This window comes from Trachurus trachurus (assembly GCF_905171665.1).
Source record: "Trachurus trachurus genome assembly, chromosome: 4".
Classification (NCBI taxonomy): Eukaryota; Metazoa; Chordata; class Actinopteri; order Carangiformes; family Carangidae; genus Trachurus; species Trachurus trachurus.
In genome coordinates, this window is record NC_139898.1 from 1,687,584 (window position 1) to 1,694,514 (window position 6,931).

Here is a 6,931-nt window from a genome sequence, read left to right on the forward strand (position 1 = left end):
TTTGACCTTTGGGTCAGACATCTTATCGCAATACACATGTGTTAACTAAAACACAAAGCTGTCTTTGATAAGCTGAATCTTCATGGACTTCCTGATTCTTATCACACCCATAATTCCACAGGATGATTTTTTACTCAAGTAGCAGATTTGCTAATGACAGCATAGAAGAAAACCAGAGCTGTGCAGCATGGCCATGTTTGTTCTTTGTTATGGTATGTATAAGGGGACAGGACTCAGCTGTGATCATGTGAGCACATTAACTCTATTAAAGTTCACAGTGGCACTATAGCAGTGTTTTTAAACCTTAGGGTCGGGACCCCATGTGGGGTCGCCTGGAATTCAAATGGGGTCGCCTGAAATGTCCAAAAAAAATTACTGATAAAAATATTTTTTTTAACTAATTATTATTCATTTTAAACTTATGATTAAAACACCACACACAATCTTAAACAACTGTATTCTGTACTTTTACTTTCTCGAATTTAAATCGAGTTCAAATAAAATGCAGCATATAAAAATATCTGAGCTGGCGCATCTTGATTGACGGGGTCGCCAGAAATTTGTGATGTAAAATGGGGTCACGAGCACTGCACTATAGACCCTTTCAGAGAGTATAAACAAATACAGGTGTTACCGAGGATACTAATTAAGGCTCCATTCAATTTAGTGTAGCAGAGCGTTTTCTAATGAGCCACACCTGTCTTTGTTTATACTCTCTGAAAGGGTCTATAGGAACACACTGCTAATACTGCAGAATCAACACTAACCATCCTCTCAACATTATAATATTCATATATTACTGATTTTACAAATATGTAAAAACTTCAAAAACATGTTAAAGAGCAAGTCTGTCTCTTTATGTTGCATCAAAAACTGATAGAGCTTTGTGCTATAAACTTCTATTGTTGACCAAAGACTAGGAAAAACACATGATCATGCTGTTTTTACTAAATACTCAATAGGGATGCATTCATTGACTACAGAAAATAGTCCCCAACAAATGTGCTCACTCCTCTCAGAGTAATGTTTGCTACAAACAAAATACAGCTGTATTACAGTAAATGATTATTTAGCTCTCTTCATAGATGAAAAGCATGTGATCCGTTTAAAGGAAAAATGATTTGGCATTGGGATGAGACTGAGAACCACGGACAGATTTAGAGAATCAAGAGTTATGTGCATTTCGTGTCATTTCAATGACAGTGGTGAAAAAACAACAACTTAGAAACGGACACTGTTCAAACAGTCTTTTTTTTCAAGTCAAGTTTATTTTCAGTTATGACACATCAGACCTCATGTATTCTCCATGTCCTGTCTCTTAATGTTCAATTTTCTCTAACCTCTGTGTCCATACACACAAACACACCAACACACCGCCTTGTTGTGAAGAGGCAGTCAAGGTGACTGATAGATGATAGTAGGCTACTCTTGGTTCAATTACATTAGAATGATGGAGTTGGTTATGTGCTGAAAAAAAGGGGCCTCAGACTTACAGCCTGTACAATAGTGGAGCAAGATGGGAGAAGAGTTATGGCCACACCGAGCCACCAGCAGAGAAAGGCACAGAGGAGTTATGGCAACACACTGTGGAGGAGTTAAGGGCCAGAGTGTGATTGAATATATTCACTGTTGTCAAAAACTTTCACTTGGCATTATTTTGTCCTGGTATACTACCAAAGAAAAAGAGTCAAAAATATAGGAAGTAATGTGTTGGAAGCAAAGGTGAGTGACACCACTGATGGCAGGGCTGCCCTCTTCTCACCACACCACACCACCCCACTCACACACAGTGTCTGGCAGTTGACAGCTGACACTGCACAAACCCTTATTAAAAAATAAAGATGTTTCCCTGCCCCCAACCACACACACACACACACACACAAACTCTCACACACAAAATCCTATCAAAAAAGGCAGGACAAATCCATGCAGACAAGCATGATGACACACACACATCACCATGCCACAGAGGACCTCCAGTCCAGATCTCTTGTATCCATGATGCACAACTGCATTCACTCACAAACGTGCATGCAGATAGCCACGTGCTCCTCTGGAAGCTGACACCGTTTGGAGCAGTCAGGGAGAAAAGTAACAGTAATGATGGCGATCAGCGGACTTTACCGAGGCGGTTATCTGTGAACACGATCCAGCAGGGCCATGTAGACAGTACACAGCAGACACACACCGACCCTGATCAAAGAGCCAAGCTTTCCTTCCACAATGATACACCAGACTGAAGATAGATATCTGTACCTGAGCACGCTTTGAAATGAAAGAGTCAGATCTGTAATATTTTACAGTGTGAGCCCTCACCATGTCTATACATCAGTGAGTGGAAGGAACTTCAGTTCTTTTCAGATTATTTCTATTGAATAACTTTTTAAAAGGCATACAGGGGGGGGGTTTCAAAATAAAAATCTAGAACAGAAAATAATATATAATAATTAATATAATAATATATTTTTTTAGTTTGGATTGTAACCTATGCCAGCAATCATATAGCATCTTCATAATCTACTCCTCTGTATGACCTAGACCTCCTAGGCTGAAAACCAGACTGACTTTACTGTAACAGACTGTTCTGACATTTCCAGCATTGACGTCTTGCATTTACTACTTTAGGCACTTCTAAAATTGCGTAATTGTGCAAATCCAATAAAGGACATACATTGTGTTGATCTGTAAACTGTAGAGATGCTGGTAGGCAGAGGCAGGGTAGCTGTTTCCCTTTTTTTTTTCCAGTCCGTGACTAAGTTAAAAGGTAACCAAATTTGTTCCTTTAAATCGCAATTTCATTGAATCATCAGTTGTGGTGCAACTTGAAGACCAATGACCTCTGTGTGACCTTTGCAGAGGCAGAAAGTTGCTGGTAAAAGCTAATCAATAATCAGGCTCATCATTTGAATCTTTTTACTATAACCCAATACTAATGTCTAATACTATAGGAGCACAGCAGCGTGGCAGATCTGTGGTTAGGTGACAACAGTGGTTGACGGTTGAATAAATCCAAAAGTCCACCTTGTTTTATTCAGTGACACAATGAGACTTGAGTGGCCACAGTATGTATATTTAGGGCCCGAGCGGCGACTGCTGTCGCCCAGCGAAAGCCCTATTGTTTCTGCTATGTTTATTAGGCCCGAGCGGCGAGTACTCGCCGGAGGGACTATTGAAATCGTACTGTTTATTAGGCCCGAGCGGCGAGTAGCACTCGCCCGGCGAAGGCCTATTGAAATCGCGCTGTTTATTATTATTATTATTCCCGTACTCTTCATGCCCCAATTTCGCCCCTTTCCCAAAGGCGAAAATGCGTCTACTTTTGCATGGGCGTCTGGCCGGATCCGAAAAGCGATATTTTTGAGTGGTCGCACACGATCGACGCAAAATGGCGGAATAGCGCCCCCTACAAATTCCAAAAATGCCCATAGGGAATTTCGCTAACTTTGTCCTACGCTCACAAAATTTGGTACACATATGTATTATACCCAGATATGCAAAAAAGCCTCTTGACCTCATGACCTCAACCCAACAGGAAGTCGGCCATTTTGGTTTTTATTTTTCCCGCCTAAAATGAACTCCTCCCACAGCGTTCGCCCGATCAAGTTGAAATTAGGTACACCACATCTCCAGACCTAGCTGAGCTTATCTTGTGCTCCGTGAGTCCGTAGGTCAAAGGGCGTGGCTGCCAGCGCTCAATTAACTTTGGCGTGCTCGCCATGTAATACGATTGGCTCTCACGCCCACATACTTCATCCAATCAACTTCAAACTTGCTGGACATGACGATGGTTCCGCCCTGAACGTCCCGATATATTAACTTCCCACGTAACTCATAGCGCCCCCCGGTGGTAACAGGAAGTACACTAAAATTCATTAAAAATACATAGTTGACCCCATCAACTTCATTCCACTTCTAAAACATGCAGAACCAGTTGGTGAAGCTACATTATGAAGACTGTGAAGCTACGAGTAATGGCGTCCCTGTGGGGGCGTGGCTACCATCAATTCCTCGCCATGAAAATACGTTTGGCTTTTTGATGGCTTTAATCAACTCGTATCATCATGAAAATTGGTAGACAGGTCCAGGGTCACGACCTCTTCCATCTGATAGGGGTGTCGCTCATGTGGCCCCCTAGTGGAAACCGGAAGTGCCATTTTTTGCATCAACATTGTCCGATTTCCACAAAACTTCACATGTGTGATGAGGGATTGACCGTGAACACACCTGCACGCAACCCATTACTGCCCCCTAGTGGACGAACCTTTAACTGCTCATAACTCCCTCATGCTTTGTCCGATTTCCACGAAACTTCACATGTGTGATGAGGGACTGACCCTGAACACACCTGCACGCATCCCATTACTGCCCCCTGGTGGACGAACCTTTAACTGCTCATAACTCCCTCATGCTTTGTCCGATTCACTCCAAACTTCACACGAGTGATGAGGGGCGGCCCCTGAACGCACCAGACCACATGCGGTGACTGCCCCCTGGTGGATGAACGAAACATTGCATTTTTGGCCTCCTTCCAGGTTTTTTCTCCATTTCTGCTCCGCGCCACAGCGTGCCTCAGGCCCCGCGGTGGCATGGGCAGCGAGGGCCGCCATCGCCGCTTGCGGCTTTAATTATTTTTATTTCTTTCATTATTATATTCTCCCTAAAATCGCATTTTTGGAGGCTTCAACATGCCCCAAAACGCGTAAATTTTGGCATGCACATCAGGACTGGCGAAAAATTTGATATTTTAAAGTCGTTGGAAATGGGCGTGGCCAAATGGCTAAATAGCGCCCCCTAGAAAATTTCAAAACATCAGCCCCTCCTTTGTGTGTCACCTAGACGAATGAAATTTGGTGGGCTTATAGAACATGGCAAGACACACAAAAAAGCCTCTTAATGTCATGGTGAAATCACAACAGGAAGTCGGCCATTTTGATTTGAATTTTTGACCTGTTTGATCTATCTTCTCATAGGGATTTTGTCCGATTGACTTCAAATTGGCTATAGACCACCGAGATGCCACTCTGATCAAAAGTTGTGCTCCGCAGGTCTCTACGTCAAAGGGCGTGGCTTCTGGGGCCTTGAGGATTTTGGCGACTTTTCGTTTGCTCGCCATTTCACCTTCGAACAGCTATAACGCCCACATACTTTTTTCGATCAACTTCAAACTTGCTGGACATGATGACGGCTCCGCCCTGAACGTCCCCATATATTAATTTCCTACATCACTCATAGCGCCCCCCGGTGGTAACAGGAAGTGGCCAGGTTTTACCTTAACGTGTACTGATGCCACATAGTTCACCCCATCAACTCCATTCCACTTCTACAACATGCAGACTAAGGTGGTGAAGCTACATCATGAACGCTGTGAAGCTACGAGTAATGGCGACCGTGTGGCGACGCGGCCACCATTCCTCGCCATGAAAATACGTTTGGCTTTATGATGGCTTTAATGAACTCGTATCAACATGAAAATTGGTACACAGGTCCAGGGTCACGACCTCAACGTCTCCATATGCTCATAGGCGATCTCCCTCGTGTTGCCCCCTAGTGGAAACAGGAAGTGCCATATTTTACATCAACATTGTCCGATTTCCACGAAACTTCACATGTGTGATGAGGGACTGACCCTGAACACACCTGCACGTATCCCATTACTGCCCCCTGGTGGATGAACCATTAACTGCTCATAACTACCTCATGCTTTGTCCGATTCACTCCAAACTTCACATGTGTGATGAGGGACTGACCCTGAACGCACCTGCACGCATCCCATTACTGCCCCCTAGTGGACGAACCATTAACTGCTCATAACTCCCTCATGCTTTGTCCGATTCACTCCAAACTTCACATGTGTGATGAGGGACTGACCCTGAACACACCTGCACGCATCCCATTACTGCCCCCTAGTGGACGAACCATTAACTGCTCATAACTCCCTCATGCTTTGTCCGATTCACTCCAAACTTCACATGTGTGATGAGGGACTGACCCTGAACACACCTGCACGCATCCCGTTACTGCCCCCTGGTGGATGAACCATCAACTCATCATAACTCCTTCATGCTTTTACCGATTTGCTCGAAACTTCACGTGTGTGATGAAGGTCCGCCCCTGAGCTCATCTGCCTACATCTGGTTACCGCCCCCTGGTGGATGAACGAAATATTGCGTTTTTTTGCTCCTGCCAGGGTTTTTCTCCCTTCTCACCACAGCCCCCGCGTGCCTCAGGCCCCGCGGTGGCGCGGAGTCGCGAGGGCCCGATCATCGCCGCTTGCGGCTTTAATTATTCTTATTATTATTATTATTATTCCGTCGCCTTCATGCCCCAATTTGGCCCCTTTCCCGACTTCGAAAATGCGCCAACTTTTGCCCGGACGTCCGGCCTGATCCGAAATTCGACATTTTTGGGTGGTCGCACATGGGCGGCGCTAAATTACCGAATAGCGCCCCCTACAAACCCGTGTCAATGGCATCGCCATTCGTCTTACTTTGTCGTACACACACAAAATTCGGTACACATATGTATTATACCCAGATATACAAAAAATCCTCTTGACCTCATGACCTCAACCCAACAGGAAGTCGGCCATTTTGGTTTTGATTTTTCCCGCCTAAACTTAACTCCTCCCACAGAATTTGCCCGATCAAGTTCAAATTAGGTACGCAACATCGTCAGACCTAGCTGAGCTTATCATGTGCTCCGTGAGTCCGTAGGTCAAAGGGCGTGGCTGCCAGCGCTCAATACACTATGGCGTGCTCGCCATGTACATACGAGTGGCTCTCACACCCACATACTTCATCCAATCAACTTCAAACTTGCTGGACATGATGATGGCTCCGCCCTGAACGTCCCGATATATTAACTTCCCACGTAACTCATAGCGCCCCCCGGTGGTAGCAGGAAGTGCCATTTTTTGCATCAACATTGTCCA